We start from the raw sequence: 20,000 nt of genomic DNA, 5'->3' as shown, positions 1-20,000 counted from the left end.
TGCTAAGTCCCCTGCTCAGTGGGTGAAAGGGAAACTGAAATTCATAATGATTGAAATGACAAAAGATCTGCTAATTCCCTTCAGCTATGGTCGTGTTTGCACAAAGCAGTACAGAAACAAAATTGAGTTGAAGCATTGTACTGACTTTTCATTTTTCTGTCTCTCAGGTGTCTGACTAGAACAGACTGTACTGAGAACAGAGCCCTCTGATATATTCCAGAAGTATAGGTTGCGTTCATCGTGGGTACTGGACATCCGCAAGCTTTAGCAAGAGCCCCAGTGGCCTAATGGATAAGGCACTGGCCTCCTAAGCCAGGGATTGTGGGTTCGAGTCCCATCTGGGGTGCTGGGAAAGCAGAGTGGCGCAGCGGAAGCGTGCTGGGCCCATAACCCAGAGGTCGATGGATTGAAACCATCCTCTGCTAAGTCAGCTTTAGTCCTAAAAAAGCATTCCTTTAGTCCAAAAATAGCACACCTTTCAATGTCAGAGGGGTGTGAGTCAAAAATTGATAGAAAGCCTCTAAAGACAGGGTGAATTCACTCTATAGCATTTCTTTCAATGTTTTAATTTAATGAAACTCTTCAAGGCACTTCATGCTTCACTCTAGCAAATCCCAATAGACACTCAAAATAACCTACAAATTCAAGCTTGTGTCGTAAAAAATGTAAGTCCCTTTCAAGAAAGTGAATGAAAATGGTGCTCGACAAGATGTTTAGAAGTAGACCTGGAAATTTCAAAACTTAAAAGCATGTTTGCCAAGCTGATATGTTCATATGCTTGTACAAAAGATCTGCCAATTCCCTTGAGCCATGAGGTTGATTTGCTGACAACAGATGGCGTGATGACAAGGGGTAATGTCGAGAGATGTGTTACATTGGCCTATCTTATCAAAGATCTCTTGCTGAATCTTCTCCAGGACCTCCAGACTTCTACATATTTGGCCAAAAGAGGTGACGCGGAACAACGTGTGGATTTTTCAAATGTCACTGGATGTCAAAGATTGGGTGAAAGGGAAACTGAAATCCAGAAAGATTGAAAATACAAAAGATCTGCTAAGTCCCCTGCTCAGTGGGTGAAAGGGAAACTGAAATTCATAATGATTGAAATGACAAAAGATCTGCTAATTCCCTTCAGCTATGGTCGTGTTTGCACAAAGCAGTACAGAAACAAAATTGAGTTGAAGCATTGTACTGACTTTTCATTTTTCTGTCTCTCAGGTGTCTGACTAGAACAGACTGTACTGAGAACAGAGCCCTCTGATATATTCCAGAAGTATAGGTTGCGTTCATCGTGGGTACTGGACATCCGCAAGCTTTAGCAAGAGCCCCAGTGGCCTAATGGATAAGGCACTGGCCTCCTAAGCCAGGGATTGTGGGTTCGAGTCCCATCTGGGGTGCTGGGAAAGCAGAGTGGCGCAGCGGAAGCGTGCTGGGCCCATAACCCAGAGGTCGATGGATCGAAACCATCCTCTGCTAAGTCAGCTTTAGTCCTAAAAAAGCATTCCTTTAGTCCAAAAATAGCACACCTTTCAATGTCAGAGGGGTGTGAGTCAAAAATTGATAGAAAGCCTCTAAAGACAGGGTGAATTCACTCTATAGCATTTCTTTCAATGTTTTAATTTAATGAAACTCTTCAAGGCACTTCATGCTTCACTCTAGCAAATCCCAATAGACACTCAAAATAACCTACAAATTCAAGCTTGTGTCGTAAAAAATTTAAGTCCCTTTCAAGAAAGTGAATGAAAATGGTGCTCGACAAGATGTTTAGAAGTAGACCTGGAAATTTCAAAACTTAAAAGCATGTTTGCCAAGCTGATATGTTCATATGCTTGTACAAAAGATCTGCCAATTCCCTTGAGCCATGAGGTTGATTTGCTGACAACAGATGGCGTGATGACAAGGGGTAATGTCGAGAGATGTGTTACATTGGCCTATCTTATCAAAGATCTCTTGCTGAATCTTCTCCAGGACCTCCAGACTTCTCCTACATATTTGGCCAAAAGAATGGACGCGGAACAACGTGTGGATTTTTCAAATGTCACTGGATATCAAAGATTGGGTGAAAGGGAAACTGAAATCCAGAAAGATTGAAAATACAAAAGATCTGCTAAGTCCCCTGCTCAGTGGGTGAAAGGGAAACTGAAATTCATAATGATTGAAATGACAAAAGATCTGCTAATTCCCTTCAGCTATGGTCGTGTTTGCACAAAGCAGTACAGAAACAAAATTGAGTTGAAGCATTGTACTGACTTTTCATTTTTCTGTCTCTCAGGTGTCTGACTAGAACAGACTGTACTGAGAACAGAGCCCTCTGATATATTCCAGAAGTATAGGTTGCGTTCATCGTGGGTACTGGACATCCGCAAGCTTTAGCAAGAGCCCCAGTGGCCTAATGGATAAGGCACTGGCCTCCTAAGCCAGGGATTGTGGGTTCGAGTCCCATCTGAGGTGCTGGGAAAGCAGAGTGGCGCAGCGGAAGCGTGCTGGGCCCATAACCCAGAGGTCGATGGATCGAAACCATCCTCTGCTAAGTCAGCTTTAGTCCTAAAAAAGCATTCCTTTAGTCCAAAAATAGCACACCTTTCAATGTCAGAGGGGTGTGAGTCAAAAATTGATAGAAAGCCTCTAAAGACAGGGTGAATTCACTCTATAGCATTTCTTTCAATGTTTTAATTTAATGAAACTCTTCAAGGCACTTCATGCTTCACTCTAGCAAATCCCAATAGACACTCAAAATAACCTACAAATTCAAGCTTGTGTCGTAAAAAATGTAAGTCCCTTTCAAGAAAGTGAATGAAAATGGTGCTCGACAAGATGTTTAGAAGTAGACCTGGAAATTTCAAAACTTAAAAGCATGTTTGCCAAGCTGATATGTTCATATGCTTGTACAAAAGATCTGCCAATTCCCTTGAGCCATGAGGTTGATTTGCTGACAACAGATGGCGTGATGACAAGGGGTAATGTCGAGAGATGTGTTACATTGGCCTATCTTATCAAAGATCTCTTGCTGAATCTTCTCCAGGACCTCCAGACTTCTACATATTTGGCCAAAAGAATGGACGCGGAACAACGTGTGGATTTTTCAAATGTCACTGGATATCAAAGATTGGGTGAAAGGGAAACTGAAATCCAGAAAGATTGAAAATACAAAAGATCTGCTAAGTCCCCTGCTCAGTGGGTGAAAGGGAAACTGAAATTCATAATGATTGAAATGACAAAAGATCTGCTAATTCCCTTCAGCTATGGTCGTGTTTGCACAAAGCAGTACAGAAACAAAATTGAGTTGAAGCATTGTACTGACTTTTCATTTTTCTGTCTCTCAGGTGTCTGACTAGAACAGACTGTACTGAGAACAGAGCCCTCTGATATATTCCAGAAGTATAGGTTGCGTTCATCGTGGGTACTGGACATCCGCAAGCTTTAGCAAGAGCCCCAGTGGCCTAATGGATAAGGCACTGGCCTCCTAAGCCAGGGATTGTGGGTTCGAGTCCCATCTGGGGTGCTGGGAAAGCAGAGTGGCGCAGCGGAAGCGTGCTGGGCCCATAACCCAGAGGTCGATGGATCGAAACCATCCTCTGCTAAGTCAGCTTTAGTCCTAAAAAAGCATTCCTTTAGTCCAAAAATAGCACACCTTTCAATGTCAGAGGGGTGTGAGTCAAAAATTGATAGAAAGCCTCTAAAGACAGGGTGAATTCACTCTATAGCATTTCTTTCAATGTTTTAATTTAATGAAACTCTTCAAGGCACTTCATGCTTCACTCTAGCAAATCCCAATAGACACTCAAAATAACCTACAAATTCAAGCTTGTGTCGTAAAAAATTTAAGTCCCTTTCAAGAAAGTGAATGAAAATGGTGCTCGACAAGATGTTTAGAAGTAGACCTGGAAATTTCAAAACTTAAAAGCATGTTTGCCAAGCTGATATGTTCATATGCTTGTACAAAAGATCTGCCAATTCCCTTGAGCCATGAGGTTGATTTGCTGACAACAGATGGCGTGATGACAAGGGGTAATGTCGAGAGATGTGTTACATTGGCCTATCTTATCAAAGATCTCTTGCTGAATCTTCTCCAGGACCTCCAGACTTCTCCTACATATTTGGCCAAAAGAATGGACGCGGAACAACGTGTGGATTTTTCAAATGTCACTGGATATCAAAGATTGGGTGAAAGGGAAACTGAAATCCAGAAAGATTGAAAATACAAAAGATCTGCTAAGTCCCCTGCTCAGTGGGTGAAAGGGAAACTGAAATTCATAATGATTGAAATGACAAAAGATCTGCTAATTCCCTTCAGCTATGGTCGTGTTTGCACAAAGCAGTACAGAAACAAAATTGAGTTGAAGCATTGTACTGACTTTTCATTTTTCTGTCTCTCAGGTGTCTGACTAGAACAGACTGTACTGAGAACAGAGCCCTCTGATATATTCCAGAAGTATAGGTTGCGTTCATCGTGGGTACTGGACATCCGCAAGCTTTAGCAAGAGCCCCAGTGGCCTAATGGATAAGGCACTGGCCTCCTAAGCCAGGGATTGTGGGTTCGAGTCCCATCTGAGGTGCTGGGAAAGCAGAGTGGCGCAGCGGAAGCGTGCTGGGCCCATAACCCAGAGGTCGATGGATCGAAACCATCCTCTGCTAAGTCAGCTTTAGTCCTAAAAAAGCATTCCTTTAGTCCAAAAATAGCACACCTTTCAATGTCAGAGGGGTGTGAGTCAAAAATTGATAGAAAGCCTCTAAAGACAGGGTGAATTCACTCTATAGCATTTCTTTCAATGTTTTAATTTAATGAAACTCTTCAAGGCACTTCATGCTTCACTCTAGCAAATCCCAATAGACACTCAAAATAACCTACAAATTCAAGCTTGTGTTGTAAAAAATTTAAGTCCCTTTCAAGAAAGTGAATGAAAATGGTGCTCGACAAGATGTTTAGAAGTAGACCTGGAAATTTCAAAACTTAAAAGCATGTTTGCCAAGCTGATATGTTCATATGCTTGTACAAAAGATCTGCCAATTCCCTTGAGCCATGAGGTTGATTTGCTGACAACAGATGGCGTGATGACAAGGGGTAATGTCGAGAGATGTGTTACATTGGCCTATCTTATCAAAGATCTCTTGCTGAATCTTCTCCAGGACCTCCAGACTTCTACATATTTGGCCAAAAGAATGGACGCGGAACAACGTGTGGATTTTTCAAATGTCACTGGATATCAAAGATTGGGTGAAAGGGAAACTGAAATCCAGAAAGATTGAAAATACAAAAGATCTGCTAAGTCCCCTGCTCAGTGGGTGAAAGGGAAACTGAAATTCATAATGATTGAAATGACAAAAGATCTGCTAATTCCCTTCAGCTATGGTCGTGTTTGCACAAAGCAGTACAGAAACAAAATTGAGTTGAAGCATTGTACTGACTTTTCATTTTTCTGTCTCTCAGGTGTCTGACTAGAACAGACTGTACTGAGAACAGAGCCCTCTGATATATTCCAGAAGTATAGGTTGCGTTCATCGTGGGTACTGGACATCCGCAAGCTTTAGCAAGAGCCCCAGTGGCCTAATGGATAAGGCACTGGCCTCCTAAGCCAGGGATTGTGGGTTCGAGTCCCATCTGGGGTGCTGGGAAAGCAGAGTGGCGCAGCGGAAGCGTGCTGGGCCCATAACCCAGAGGTCGATGGATCGAAACCATCCTCTGCTAAGTCAGCTTTAGTCCTAAAAAAGCATTCCTTTAGTCCAAAAATAGCACACCTTTCAATGTCAGAGGGGTGTGAGTCAAAAATTGATAGAAAGCCTCTAAAGACAGGGTGAATTCACTCTATAGCATTTCTTTCAATGTTTTAATTTAATGAAACTCTTCAAGGCACTTCATGCTTCACTCTAGCAAATCCCAATAGACACTCAAAATAACCTACAAATTCAAGCTTGTGTTGTAAAAAATTTAAGTCCCTTTCAAGAAAGTGAATGAAAATGGTGCTCGACAAGATGTTTAGAAGTAGACCTGGAAATTTCAAAACTTAAAAGCATGTTTGCCAAGCTGATATGTTCATATGCTTGTACAAAAGATCTGCCAATTCCCTTGAGCCATGATGTTGATTTGCTGACAACAGATGGTGTGATGACAAGGGGTAATGTCGAGAGATGTGTTACATTGGCCTATCTTATCAAAGATCTCTTGCTGAATCTTCTCCAGGACCTCCAGACTTCTACATATTTGGCCAAAAGAGGTGACGCGGAACAACGTGTGGATTTTTCAAATGTCACTGGATGTCAAAGATTGGGTGAAAGGGAAACTGAAATCCAGAAAGATTGAAAATACAAAAGATCTGCTAAGTCCCCTGCTCAGTGGGTGAAAGGGAAACTGAAATTCATAATGATTGAAATGACAAAAGATCTGCTAATTCCCTTCAGCTATGGTCGTGTTTGCACAAAGCAGTACAGAAACAAAATTGAGTTGAAGCATTGTACTGACTTTTCATTTTTCTGTCTCTCAGGTGTCTGACTAGAACAGACTGTACTGAGAACAGAGCCCTCTGATATATTCCAGAAGTATAGGTTGCGTTCATCGTGGGTACTGGACATCCGCAAGCTTTAGCAAGAGCCCCAGTGGCCTAATGTATAAGGCACTGGCCTCCTAAGCCAGGGATTGTGGGTTCGAGTCCCATCTGGGGTGCTGGGAAAGCAGAGTGGTGCAGCGGAAGCGTGCTGGGCCCATAACCCAGAGGTCGATGGATCGAAACCATCCTCTGCTAAGTCAGCTTTAGTCCTAAAAAAGCATTCCTTTAGTCCAAAAATAGCACACCTTTCAATGTCAGAGGGGTGTGAGTCAAAAATTGATAGAAAGCCTCTAAAGACAGGGTGAATTCACTCTATAGCATTTCTTTCAATGTTTTAATTTAATGAAACTCTTCAAGGCACTTCATGCTTCACTCTAGCAAATCCCAATAGACACTCAAAATAACCTACAACAGGGGTACTCAACTGGCGGACCGCGGTCCGGATCCGGACCCGAACGCAGTCCTGTCCGGACCCAATCTCATTCCTGATTAACCGGATACGGACCAAAACAAAACCGGAGCATTTATTTCAGGGCTATTGAAAAAACACTCCGTCACGAGTGTTACGTTCGCCACCCACCCCTGCCTGCCTGCGAGGGTCCGCGCGGCGAAAATGACGTAATCGCTGTGTCGGTTCGCGAGGTCGTGCACCTCTCGAATTTTGTAACTTCGCGCGCGAACTATTCAGTCAAACAGATATTTGTTGTGAAACCAAGTAGTTACAATTTCAAGCATTTTAAAGTACTTTAACCTAAATTCCAGCACTTTTCAAACCTGAAGCACATAGCAACATTAAAATTGGTCAGGTAAATGTTCATTCCCCTGTTTTGAGGGGTGTTTCTACCACATATCGGAGAACACTGCAGTGACGCTCGCGAAAGTATAAACACCCCCCCCCCCCGCTCAACAACGTTCGCCACCCCGCCGTACCGGACCTCAGGTCACAGGTATCTGCCAAAATTGGACCGCGGACAAATTTAGTTGAGTACGCCTGACCTACAAATTCAAGCTTGTGTTGTAAAAAATGTAAGTCCCTTTCAAGAAAGTGAATGAAAATGGTGCTCGACAAGATGTTTAGAAGTAGACCTGGAAATTTCAAAACTTAAAAGCATGTTTGCCAAGCTGATATGTTCATATGCTTGTACAAAAGATCTGCCAATTCCCTTGAGCCATGAGGTTGATTTGCTGACAACAGATGGCGTGATGACAAGGGGTAATGTCGGGAGATGTGTTACACTGGCCTATCTTATCAAAGATCTCTTGCTAAATCTTCTCCAGGACCTCCAGACTTCTCCTACATATTTGGCCAAAAGAATGGACGCGGAACAACGTGTGGATTTTTCAAATGTCACTGGATATCAAAGATTGGGTGAAAGGGAAACTGAAATCCAGAAAGATTGAAAATACAAAAGATCTGCTAAGTCCCCTGCTCAGTGGGTGAAAGGGAAACTGAAATTCATAATGATTGAAATGACAAAAGATCTGCTAATTCCCTTCAGCTATGGTCGTGTTTGCACAAAGCAGTACAGAAACAAAATTGAGTTGAAGCATTGTACTGACTTTTCATTTTTCTGTCTCTCAGGTGTCTGACTAGAACAGACTGTACTGAGAACAGAGCCCTCTGATATATTCCAGAAGTATAGGTTGCGTTCATCGTGGGTACTGGACATCCGCAAGCTTTAGCAAGAGCCCCAGTGGCCTAATGGATAAGGCACTGGCCTCCTAAGCCAGGGATTGTGGGTTCGAGTCCCATCTGGGGTGCTGGGAAAGCAGAGTGGCGCAGCGGAAGCGTGCTGGGCCCATAACCCAGAGGTCGATGGATCGAAACCATCCTCTGCTAAGTCAGCTTTAGTCCTAAAAAAGCATTCCTTTAGTCCAAAAATAGCACACCTTTCAATGTCAGAGGGGTGTGAGTCAAAAATTGATAGAAAGCCTCTAAAGACAGGGTGAATTCACTCTATAGCATTTCTTTCAATGTTTTAATTTAATGAAACTCTTCAAGGCACTTCATGCTTCACTCTAGCAAATCCCAATAGACACTCAAAATAACCTACAAATTCAAGCTTGTGTTGTAAAAAATTTAAGTCCCTTTCAAGAAAGTGAATGAAAATGGTGCTCGACAAGATGTTTAGAAGTAGACCTGGAAATTTCAAAACTTAAAAGCATGTTTGCCAAGCTGATATGTTCATATGCTTGTACAAAAGATCTCCCAATTCCCTTGAGCCATGATGTTGATTTGCTGACAACAGATGGTGTGATGACAAGGGGTAATGTCGAGAGATGTGTTACATTGGCCTATCTTATCAAAGATCTCTTGCTGAATCTTCTCCAGGACCTCCAGACTTCTACATATTTGGCCAAAAGAGGTGACGCGGAACAACGTGTGGATTTTTCAAATGTCACTGGATGTCAAAGATTGGGTGAAAGGGAAACTGAAATCCAGAAAGATTGAAAATACAAAAGATCTGCTAAGTCCCCTGCTCAGTGGGTGAAAGGGAAACTGAAATTCATAATGATTGAAATGACAAAAGATCTGCTAATTCCCTTCAGCTATGGTCGTGTTTGCACAAAGCAGTACAGAAACAAAATTGAGTTGAAGCATTGTACTGACTTTTCATTTTTCTGTCTCTCAGGTGTCTGACTAGAACAGACTGTACTGAGAACAGAGCCCTCTGATATATTCCAGAAGTATAGGTTGCGTTCATCGTGGGTACTGGACATCCGCAAGCTTTAGCAAGAGCCCCAGTGGCCTAATGTATAAGGCACTGGCCTCCTAAGCCAGGGATTGTGGGTTCGAGTCCCATCTGGGGTGCTGGGAAAGCAGAGTGGTGCAGCGGAAGCGTGCTGGGCCCATAACCCAGAGGTCGATGGATCGAAACCATCCTCTGCTAAGTCAGCTTTAGTCCTAAAAAAGCATTCCTTTAGTCCAAAAATAGCACACCTTTCAATGTCAGAGGGGTGTGAGTCAAAAATTGATAGAAAGCCTCTAAAGACAGGGTGAATTCACTCTATAGCATTTCTTTCAATGTTTTAATTTAATGAAACTCTTCAAGGCACTTCATGCTTCACTCTAGCAAATCCCAATAGACACTCAAAATAACCTACAAATTCAAGCTTGTGTTGTAAAAAATGTAAGTCCCTTTCAAGAAAGTGAATGAAAATGGTGCTCGACAAGATGTTTAGAAGTAGACCTGGAAATTTCAAAACTTAAAAGCATGTTTGCCAAGCTGATATGTTCATATGCTTGTACAAAAGATCTGCCAATTCCCTTGAGCCATGAGGTTGATTTGCTGACAACAGATGGCGTGATGACAAGGGGTAATGTCGGGAGATGTGTTACACTGGCCTATCTTATCAAAGATCTCTTGCTAAATCTTCTCCAGGACCTCCAGACTTCTCCTACATATTTGGCCAAAAGAATGGACGCGGAACAACGTGTGGATTTTTCAAATGTCACTGGATATCAAAGATTGGGTGAAAGGGAAACTGAAATCCAGAAAGATTGAAAATACAAAAGATCTGCTAAGTCCCCTGCTCAGTGGGTGAAAGGGAAACTGAAATTCATAATGATTGAAATGACAAAAGATCTGCTAATTCCCTTCAGCTATGGTCGTGTTTGCACAAAGCAGTACAGAAACAAAATTGAGTTGAAGCATTGTACTGACTTTTCATTTTTCTGTCTCTCAGGTGTCTGACTAGAACAGACTGTACTGAGAACAGAGCCCTCTGATATATTCCAGAAGTATAGGTTGCGTTCATCGTGGGTACTGGACATCCGCAAGCTTTAGCAAGAGCCCCAGTGGCCTAATGGATAAGGCACTGGCCTCCTAAGCCAGGGATTGTGGGTTCGAGTCCCATCTGGGGTGCTGGGAAAGCAGAGTGGCGCAGCGGAAGCGTGCTGGGCCCATAACCCAGAGGTCGATGGATCGAAACCATCCTCTGCTAAGTCAGCTTTAGTCCTAAAAAAGCATTCCTTTAGTCCAAAAATAGCACACCTTTCAATGTCAGAGGGGTGTGAGTCAAAAATTGATAGAAAGCCTCTAAAGACAGGGTGAATTCACTCTATAGCATTTCTTTCAATGTTTTAATTTAATGAAACTCTTCAAGGCACTTCATGCTTCACTCTAGCAAATCCCAATAGACACTCAAAATAACCTACAAATTCAAGCTTGTGTTGTAAAAAATTTAAGTCCCTTTCAAGAAAGTGAATGAAAATGGTGCTCGACAAGATGTTTAGAAGTAGACCTGGAAATTTCAAAACTTAAAAGCATGTTTGCCAAGCTGATATGTTCATATGCTTGTACAAAAGATCTGCCAATTCCCTTGAGCCATGAGGTTGATTTGCTGACAACAGATGGCGTGATGACAAGGGGTAATGTCGAGAGATGTGTTACATTGGCCTATCTTATCAAAGATCTCTTGCTGAATCTTCTCCAGGACCTCCAGACTTCTACATATTTGGCCAAAAGAGGTGACGCGGAACAACGTGTGGATTTTTCAAATGTCACTGGATGTCAAAGATTGGGTGAAAGGGAAACTGAAATCCAGAAAGATTGAAAATACAAAAGATCTGCTAAGTCCCCTGCTCAGTGGGTGAAAGGGAAACTGAAATTCATAATGATTGAAATGACAAAAGATCTGCTAATTCCCTTCAGCTATGGTCGTGTTTGCACAAAGCAGTACAGAAACAAAATTGAGTTGAAGCATTGTACTGACTTTTCATTTTTCTGTCTCTCAGGTGTCTGACTAGAACAGACTGTACTGAGAACAGAGCCCTCTGATATATTCCAGAAGTATAGGTTGCGTTCATCGTGGGTACTGGACATCCGCAAGCTTTAGCAAGAGCCCCAGTGGCCTAATGTATAAGGCACTGGCCTCCTAAGCCAGGGATTGTGGGTTCGAGTCCCATCTGGGGTGCTGGGAAAGCAGAGTGGTGCAGCGGAAGCGTGCTGGGCCCATAACCCAGAGGTCGATGGATCGAAACCATCCTCTGCTAAGTCAGCTTTAGTCCTAAAAAAGCATTCCTTTAGTCCAAAAATAGCACACCTTTCAATGTCAGAGGGGTGTGAGTCAAAAATTGATAGAAAGCCTCTAAAGACAGGGTGAATTCACTCTATAGCATTTCTTTCAATGTTTTAATTTAATGAAACTCTTCAAGGCACTTCATGCTTCACTCTAGCAAATCCCAATAGACACTCAAAATAACCTACAAATTCAAGCTTGTGTTGTAAAAAATGTAAGTCCCTTTCAAGAAAGTGAATGAAAATGGTGCTCGACAAGATGTTTAGAAGTAGACCTGGAAATTTCAAAACTTAAAAGCATGTTTGCCAAGCTGATATGTTCATATGCTTGTACAAAAGATCTGCCAATTCCCTTGAGCCATGAGGTTGATTTGCTGACAACAGATGGCGTGATGACAAGGGGTAATGTCGGGAGATGTGTTACACTGGCCTATCTTATCAAAGATCTCTTGCTAAATCTTCTCCAGGACCTCCAGACTTCTCCTACATATTTGGCCAAAAGAATGGACGCGGAACAACGTGTGGATTTTTCAAATGTCACTGGATATCAAAGATTGGGTGAAAGGGAAACTGAAATCCAGAAAGATTGAAAATACAAAAGATCTGCTAAGTCCCCTGCTCAGTGGGTGAAAGGGAAACTGAAATTCATAATGATTGAAATGACAAAAGATCTGCTAATTCCCTTCAGCTATGGTCGTGTTTGCACAAAGCAGTACAGAAACAAAATTGAGTTGAAGCATTGTACTGACTTTTCATTTTTCTGTCTCTCAGGTGTCTGACTAGAACAGACTGTACTGAGAACAGAGCCCTCTGATATATTCCAGAAGTATAGGTTGCGTTCATCGTGGGTACTGGACATCCGCAAGCTTTAGCAAGAGCCCCAGTGGCCTAATGGATAAGGCACTGGCCTCCTAAGCCAGGGATTGTGGGTTCGAGTCCCATCTGGGGTGCTGGGAAAGCAGAGTGGCGCAGCGGAAGCGTGCTGGGCCCATAACCCAGAGGTCGATGGATCGAAACCATCCTCTGCTAAGTCAGCTTTAGTCCTAAAAAAGCATTCCTTTAGTCCAAAAATAGCACACCTTTCAATGTCAGAGGGGTGTGAGTCAAAAATTGATAGAAAGCCTCTAAAGACAGGGTGAATTCACTCTATAGCATTTCTTTCAATGTTTTAATTTAATGAAACTCTTCAAGGCACTTCATGCTTCACTCTAGCAAATCCCAATAGACACTCAAAATAACCTACAAATTCAAGCTTGTGTTGTAAAAAATTTAAGTCCCTTTCAAGAAAGTGAATGAAAATGGTGCTCGACAAGATGTTTAGAAGTAGACCTGGAAATTTCAAAACTTAAAAGCATGTTTGCCAAGCTGATATGTTCATATGCTTGTACAAAAGATCTGCCAATTCCCTTGAGCCATGATGTTGATTTGCTGACAACAGATGGTGTGATGACAAGGGGTAATGTCGAGAGATGTGTTACATTGGCCTATCTTATCAAAGATCTCTTGCTGAATCTTCTCCAGGACCTCCAGACTTCTACATATTTGGCCAAAAGAGGTGACGCGGAACAACGTGTGGATTTTTCAAATGTCACTGGATGTCAAAGATTGGGTGAAAGGGAAACTGAAATCCAGAAAGATTGAAAATACAAAAGATCTGCTAAGTCCCCTGCTCAGTGGGTGAAAGGGAAACTGAAATTCATAATGATTGAAATGACAAAAGATCTGCTAATTCCCTTCAGCTATGGTCGTGTTTGCACAAAGCAGTACAGAAACAAAATTGAGTTGAAGCATTGTACTGACTTTTCATTTTTCTGTCTCTCAGGTGTCTGACTAGAACAGACTGTACTGAGAACAGAGCCCTCTGATATATTCCAGAAGTATAGGTTGCGTTCATCGTGGGTACTGGACATCCGCAAGCTTTAGCAAGAGCCCCAGTGGCCTAATGTATAAGGCACTGGCCTCCTAAGCCAGGGATTGTGGGTTTGAGTCCCATCTGGGGTGCTGGGAAAGCAGAGTGGTGCAGCGGAAGCGTGCTGGGCCCATAACCCAGAGGTCGATGGATCGAAACCATCCTCTGCTAAGTCAGCTTTAGTCCTAAAAAAGCATTCCTTTAGTCCAAAAATAGCACACCTTTCAATGTCAGAGGGGTGTGAGTCAAAAATTGATAGAAAGCCTCTAAAGACAGGGTGAATTCACTCTATAGCATTTCTTTCAATGTTTTAATTTAATGAAACTCTTCAAGGCACTTCATGCTTCACTCTAGCAAATCCCAATAGACACTCAAAATAACCTACAAATTCAAGCTTGTGTTGTAAAAAATTTAAGTCCCTTTCAAGAAAGTGAATGAAAATGGTGCTCGACAAGATGTTTAGAAGTAGACCTGGAAATTTCAAAACTTAAAAGCATGTTTGCCAAGCTGATATGTTCATATGCTTGTACAAAAGATCTGCCAATTCCCTTGAGCCATGAGGTTGATTTGCTGACAACAGATGGCGTGATGACAAGGGGTAATGTCGGGAGATGTGTTACACTGGCCTATCTTATCAAAGATCTCTTGCTAAATCTTCTCCAGGACCTCCAGACTTCTCCTACATATTTGGCCAAAAGAATGGACGCGGAACAACGTGTGGATTTTTCAAATGTCACTGGATATCAAAGATTGGGTGAAAGGGAAACTGAAATCCAGAAAGATTGAAAATACAAAAGATCTGCTAAGTCCCCTGCTCAGTGGGTGAAAGGGAAACTGAAATTCATAATGATTGAAATGACAAAAGATCTGCTAATTCCCTTCAGCTATGGTCGTGTTTGCACAAAGCAGTACAGAAACAAAATTGAGTTGAAGCATTGTACTGACTTTTCATTTTTCTGTCTCTCAGGTGTCTGACTAGAACAGACTGTACTGAGAACAGAGCCCTCTGATATATTCCAGAAGTATAGGTTGCGTTCATCGTGGGTACTGGACATCCGCAAGCTTTAGCAAGAGCCCCAGTGGCCTAATGGATAAGGCACTGGCCTCCTAAGCCAGGGATTGTGGGTTCGAGTCCCATCTGGGGTGCTGGGAAAGCAGAGTGGTGCAGCGGAAGCGTGCTGGGCCCATAACCCAGAGGTCGATGGATCGAAACCATCCTCTGCTAAGTCAGCTTTAGTCCTAAAAAAGCATTCCTTTAGTCCAAAAATAGCACACCTTTCAATGTCAGAGGGGTGTGAGTCAAAAATTGATAGAAAGCCTCTAAAGACAGGGTGAATTCACTCTATAGCATTTCTTTCAATGTTTTAATTTAATGAAACTCTTCAAGGCACTTCATGCTTCACTCTAGCAAATCCCAATAGACACTCAAAATAACCTACAAATTCAAGCTTGTGTTGTAAAAAATTTAAGTCCCTTTCAAGAAAGTGAATGAAAATGGTGCTCGACAAGATGTTTAGAAGTAGACCTGGAAATTTCAAAACTTAAAAGCATGTTTGCCAAGCTGATATGTTCATATGCTTGTACAAAAGATCTGCCAATTCCCTTGAGCCATGAGGTTGATTTGCTGACAACAGATGGCGTGATGACAAGGGGTAATGTCGAGAGATGTGTTACATTGGCCTATCTTATCAAAGATCTCTTGCTGAATCTTCTCCAGGACCTCCAGACTTCTACATATTTGGCCAAAAGAGGTGACGCGGAACAACGTGTGGATTTTTCAAATGTCACTGGATGTCAAAGATTGGGTGAAAGGGAAACTGAAATCCAGAAAGATTGAAAATACAAAAGATCTGCTAAGTCCCCTGCTCAGTGGGTGAAAGGGAAACTGAAATTCATAATGATTGAAATGACAAAAGATCTGCTAATTCCCTTCAGCTATGGTCGTGTTTGCACAAAGCAGTACAGAAACAAAATTGAGTTGAAGCATTGTACTGACTTTTCATTTTTCTGTCTCTCAGGTGTCTGACTAGAACAGACTGTACTGAGAACAGAGCCCTCTGATATATTCCAGAAGTATAGGTTGCGTTCATCGTGGGTACTGGACATCCGCAAGCTTTAGCAAGAGCCCCAGTGGCCTAATGGATAAGGCACTGGCCTCCTAAGCCAGGGATTGTGGGTTCGAGTCCCATCTGGGGTGCTGGGAAAGCAGAGTGGCGCAGCGGAAGCGTGCTGGGCCCATAACCCAGAGGTCGATGGATCGAAACCATCCTCTGCTAAGTCAGCTTTAGTCCTGAAAAAGCATTCCTTTAGTCCAAAAATAGCACACCTTTCAATGTCAGAGGGGTGTGAGTCAAAAATTGATAGAAAGCCTCTAAAGACAGGGTGAATTCACTCTATAGCATTTCTTTCAATGTTTTAATTTAATGAAACTCTTCAAGGCACTTCATGCTTCACTCTAGCAAATCCCAATAGACACTCAAAATAACCTACAAATTCAAGCTTGTGTTGTAAAAAATGTAAGTCCCTTTCAAGAAAGTGAATGAAAATGGTGCTCGACAAGATGTTTAGAAGTAGACCTGGAAATTTCAAAACTTAAAAGCATGTTTGCCAAGCTGATATGTTCATATGCTTGTACAAAAGATCTGCCAATTCCCTTGAGCCATGAGGTTGATTTGCTGACAACAGATGGCGTGATGACAAGGGGTAATGTCGAGAGATGTGTTACATTGGCCTATCTTATCAAAGATCTCTTGCTGAATCTTCTCCAGGACCTCCAGACTTCTACATATTTGGCCAAAAGAATGGACGCGGAACAACGTGTGGATTTTTCAAATGTCACTGGATATCAAAGATTGGGTGAAAGGGAAACTGAAATCCAGAAAGATTGAAAATACAAAAGATCTGCTAAGTCCCCTGCTCAGTGGGTGAAAGGGAAACTGAAATTCATAATGATTGAAATGACAAAAGATCTGCTAATTCCCTTCAGCTATGGTCGTGTTTGCACAAAGCAGTACAGAAACAAAATTGAGTTGAAGCATTGTACTGACTTTTCATTTTTCTGTCTCTCAGGTGTCTGACTAGAACAGACTGTACTGAGAACAGAGCCCTCTGATATATTCCAGAAGTATAGGTTGCGTTCATCGTGGGTACTGGACATCCGCAAGCTTTAGCAAGAGCCCCAGTGGCCTAATGGATAAGGCACTGGCCTCCTAAGCCAGGGATTGTGGGTTCGAGTCCCATCTGAGGTGCTGGGAAAGCAGAGTGGCGCAGCGGAAGCGTGCTGGGCCCATAACCCAGAGGTCGATGGATCGAAACCATCCTCTGCTAAGTCAGCTTTAGTCCTAAAAAAGCATTCCTTTAGTCCAAAAATAGCACACCTTTCAATGTCAGAGGGGTGTGAGTCAAAAATTGATAGAAAGCCTCTAAAGACAGGGTGAATTCACTCTATAGCATTTCTTTCAATGTTTTAATTTAATGAAACTCTTCAAGGCACTTCATGCTTCACTCTAGCAAATCCCAATAGACACTCAAAATAACCTACAAATTCAAGCTTGTGTTGTAAAAAATGTAAGTCCCTTTCAAGAAAGTGAATGAAAATGGTGCTCGACAAGATGTTTAGAAGTAGACCTGGAAATTTCAAAACTTAAAAGCATGTTTGCCAAGCTGATATGTTCATATGCTTGTACAAAAGATCTGCCAATTCCCTTGAGCCATGAGGTTGATTTGCTGACAACAGATGGCGTGATGACAAGGGGTAATGTCGAGAGATGTGTTACATTGGCCTATCTTATCAAAGATCTCTTGCTGAATCTTCTCCAGGACCTCCAGACTTCTACATATTTGGCCAAAAGAATGGACGCGGAACAACGTGTGGATTTTTCAAATGTCACTGGATATCAAAGATTGGGTGAAAGGGAAACTGAAATCCAGAAAGATTGAAAATACAAAAGATCTGCTAAGTCCCCTGCTCAGTGGGTGAAAGGGAAACTGAAATTCATAATGATTGAAATGACAAAAGATCTGCTAATTCCCTTCAGCTATGGTCGTGTTTGCACAAAGCAGTACAGAAACAAAATTGAGTTGAAGCATTGTACTGACTTTTCATTTTTCTGTCTCTCAGGTGTCTGACTAGAACAGACTGTACTGAGAACAGAGCCCTCTGATATATTCCAGAAGTATAGGTTGCGTTCATCGTGGGTACTGGACATCCGCAAGCTTTAGCAAGAGCCCCAGTGGCCTAATGGATAAGGCACTGGCCTCCTAAGCCAGGGATTGTGGGTTCGAGTCCCATCTGGGGTGCTGGGAAAGCAGAGTGGCGCAGCGGAAGCGTGCTGGGCCCATAACCCAGAGGTCGATGGATCGAAACCATCCTCTGCTAAGTCAGCTTTAGTCCTGAAAAAGCATTCCTTTAGTCCAAAAATAGCACACCTTTCAATGTCAGAGGGGTGTGAGTCAAAAATTGATAGAAAGCCTCTAAAGACAGGGTGAATTCACTCTATAGCATTTCTTTCAATGTTTTAATTTAATGAAACTCTTCAAGGCACTTCATGCTTCACTCTAGCAAATCCCAATAGACACTCAAAATAACCTACAAATTCAAGCTTGTGTTGTAAAAAATTTAAGTCCCTTTCAAGAAAGTGAATGAAAATGGTGCTCGACAAGATGTTTAGAAGTAGACCTGGAAATTTCAAAACTTAAAAGCATGTTTGCCAAGCTGATATGTTCATATGCTTGTACAAAAGATCTGCCAATTCCCTTGAGCCATGATGTTGATTTGCTGACAACAGATGGTGTGATGACAAGGGGTAATGTCGAGAGATGTGTTACATTGGCCTATCTTATCAAAGATCTCTTGCTGAATCTTCTCCAGGACCTCCAGACTTCTACATATTTGGCCAAAAGAGGTGACGCGGAACAACGTGTGGATTTTTCAAATGTCACTGGATGTCAAAGATTGGGTGAAAGGGAAACTGAAATCCAGAAAGATTGAAAATACAAAAGATCTGCTAAGTCCCCTGCTCAGTGGGTGAAAGGGAAACTGAAATTTATAATGATTGAAATGACAAAAGATCTGCTAATTCCCTTCAGCTATGGTCGTGTTTGCACAAAGCAGTACAGAAACAAAATTGAGTTGAAGCATTGTACTGACTTTTCATTTTTCTGTCTCTCAGGTGTCTGACTAGAACAGACTGTACTGAGAACAGAGCCCTCTGATATATTCCAGAAGTATAGGTTGCGTTCATCGTGGGTACTGGACATCCGCAAGCTTTAGCAAGAGCCCCAGTGGCCTAATGTATAAGGCACTGGCCTCCTAAGCCAGGGATTGTGGGTTCGAGTCCCATCTGGGGTGCTGGGAAAGCAGAGTGGTGCAGCGGAAGCGTGCTGGGCCCATAACCCAGAGGTCGATGGATCGAAACCATCCTCTGCTAAGTCAGCTTTAGTCCTAAAAAAGCATTCCTTTAGTCCAAAAATAGCACACCTTTCAATGTCAGAGGGGTGTGAGTCAAAAATTGATAGAAAGCCTCTAAAGACAGGGTGAATTCACTCTATAGCATTTCTTTCAATGTTTTAATTTAATGAAACTCTTCAAGGCACTTCATGCTTCACTCTAGCAAATCCCAATAGACACTCAAAATAACCTACAAATTCAAGCTTGTGTTGTAAAAAATTTAAGTCCCTTTCAAGAAAGTGAATGAAAATGGTGCTCGACAAGATGTTTAGAAGTAGACCTGGAAATTTCAAAACTTAAAAGCATGTTTGCCAAGCTGATATGTTCATATGCTTGTACAAAAGATCTGCCAATTCCCTTGAGCCATGAGGTTGATTTGCTGACAACAGATGGCGTGATGACAAGGGGTAATGTCGGGAGATGTGTTACACTGGCCTATCTTATCAAAGATCTCTTGCTAAATCTTCTCCAGGACCTCCAGACTTCTCCTACATATTTGGCCAAAAGAATGGACGCGGAACAACGTGTGGATTTTTCAAATGTCACTGGATATCAAAGATTGGGTGAAAGGGAAACTGAAATCCAGAAAGATTGAAAATACAAAAGATCTGCTAAGTCCCCTGCTCAGTGGGTGAAAGGGAAACTGAAATTCATAATGATTGAAATGACAAAAGATCTGCTAATTCCCTTCAGCTATGGTCGTGTTTGCACAAAGCAGTACAGAAACAAAATTGAGTTGAAGCATTGTACTGACTTTTCATTTTTCTGTCTCTCAGGTGTCTGACTAGAACAGACTGTACTGAGAACAGAGCCCTCTGATATATTCCAGAAGTATAGGTTGCGTTCATCGTGGGTACTGGACATCCGCAAGCTTTAGCAAGAGCCCCAGTGGCCTAATGGATAAGGCACTGGCCTCCTAAGCCAGGGATTGTGGGTTCGAGTCCCATCTGGGGTGCTGGGAAAGCAGAGTGGCGCAGCGGAAGCGTGCTGGGCCCATAACCCAGAGGTCGATGGATCGAAACCATCCTCTGCTAAGTCAGCTTTAGTCCTAAAAAAGCATTCCTTTAGTCCAAAAATAG

The 20,000-nt window shown here is 42.3% G+C and overlaps 14 non-coding genes across 14 annotated transcripts; all 14 read left to right on the top strand.

Annotated features, from left to right (window-relative positions):
- The first annotated feature begins 273 nt into the window (after window positions 1-273).
- Window positions 274-346, top strand: trnar-ccu (transfer RNA arginine (anticodon CCU)). Its single transcript has one exon. It is a non-coding gene; the product is annotated as a tRNA-Arg (tRNA).
- Window positions 347-1,324: 978 nt separating this feature from the next.
- On the top strand, window positions 1,325-1,397 carry trnar-ccu (transfer RNA arginine (anticodon CCU)). Its single transcript has one exon. It is a non-coding gene; the product is annotated as a tRNA-Arg (tRNA).
- Window positions 1,398-2,378: 981 nt separating this feature from the next.
- Window positions 2,379-2,451, top strand: trnar-ccu (transfer RNA arginine (anticodon CCU)). Its single transcript has one exon. It is a non-coding gene; the product is annotated as a tRNA-Arg (tRNA).
- A 978-nt stretch (window positions 2,452-3,429) lies between these two features.
- trnar-ccu (transfer RNA arginine (anticodon CCU)) lies at window positions 3,430-3,502 on the top strand. The gene has a single exon. It is a non-coding gene; the product is annotated as a tRNA-Arg (tRNA).
- A 981-nt stretch (window positions 3,503-4,483) lies between these two features.
- Window positions 4,484-4,556, top strand: trnar-ccu (transfer RNA arginine (anticodon CCU)). The gene has a single exon. It is a non-coding gene; the product is annotated as a tRNA-Arg (tRNA).
- A 978-nt stretch (window positions 4,557-5,534) lies between these two features.
- Window positions 5,535-5,607, top strand: trnar-ccu (transfer RNA arginine (anticodon CCU)). The gene has a single exon. It is a non-coding gene; the product is annotated as a tRNA-Arg (tRNA).
- Window positions 5,608-8,230: 2,623 nt separating this feature from the next.
- trnar-ccu (transfer RNA arginine (anticodon CCU)) lies at window positions 8,231-8,303 on the top strand. Its single transcript has one exon. It is a non-coding gene; the product is annotated as a tRNA-Arg (tRNA).
- Window positions 8,304-10,335: 2,032 nt separating this feature from the next.
- On the top strand, window positions 10,336-10,408 carry trnar-ccu (transfer RNA arginine (anticodon CCU)). The gene has a single exon. It is a non-coding gene; the product is annotated as a tRNA-Arg (tRNA).
- A 2,032-nt stretch (window positions 10,409-12,440) lies between these two features.
- trnar-ccu (transfer RNA arginine (anticodon CCU)) lies at window positions 12,441-12,513 on the top strand. Its single transcript has one exon. It is a non-coding gene; the product is annotated as a tRNA-Arg (tRNA).
- Window positions 12,514-14,545: 2,032 nt separating this feature from the next.
- On the top strand, window positions 14,546-14,618 carry trnar-ccu (transfer RNA arginine (anticodon CCU)). The gene has a single exon. It is a non-coding gene; the product is annotated as a tRNA-Arg (tRNA).
- A 978-nt stretch (window positions 14,619-15,596) lies between these two features.
- On the top strand, window positions 15,597-15,669 carry trnar-ccu (transfer RNA arginine (anticodon CCU)). The gene has a single exon. It is a non-coding gene; the product is annotated as a tRNA-Arg (tRNA).
- Window positions 15,670-16,647: 978 nt separating this feature from the next.
- On the top strand, window positions 16,648-16,720 carry trnar-ccu (transfer RNA arginine (anticodon CCU)). Its single transcript has one exon. It is a non-coding gene; the product is annotated as a tRNA-Arg (tRNA).
- A 978-nt stretch (window positions 16,721-17,698) lies between these two features.
- Window positions 17,699-17,771, top strand: trnar-ccu (transfer RNA arginine (anticodon CCU)). Its single transcript has one exon. It is a non-coding gene; the product is annotated as a tRNA-Arg (tRNA).
- Window positions 17,772-19,803: 2,032 nt separating this feature from the next.
- On the top strand, window positions 19,804-19,876 carry trnar-ccu (transfer RNA arginine (anticodon CCU)). Its single transcript has one exon. It is a non-coding gene; the product is annotated as a tRNA-Arg (tRNA).
- The last annotated feature ends 124 nt before the right edge of the window (window positions 19,877-20,000 follow it).

This window comes from Brachyhypopomus gauderio, unplaced genomic scaffold, assembly GCF_052324685.1.
Source record: "Brachyhypopomus gauderio isolate BG-103 unplaced genomic scaffold, BGAUD_0.2 sc313, whole genome shotgun sequence".
In the NCBI taxonomy this organism is placed as follows: domain Eukaryota; kingdom Metazoa; phylum Chordata; class Actinopteri; order Gymnotiformes; family Hypopomidae; genus Brachyhypopomus; species Brachyhypopomus gauderio.
This window is presented reverse-complemented; position numbering and strand designations above follow the sequence as displayed.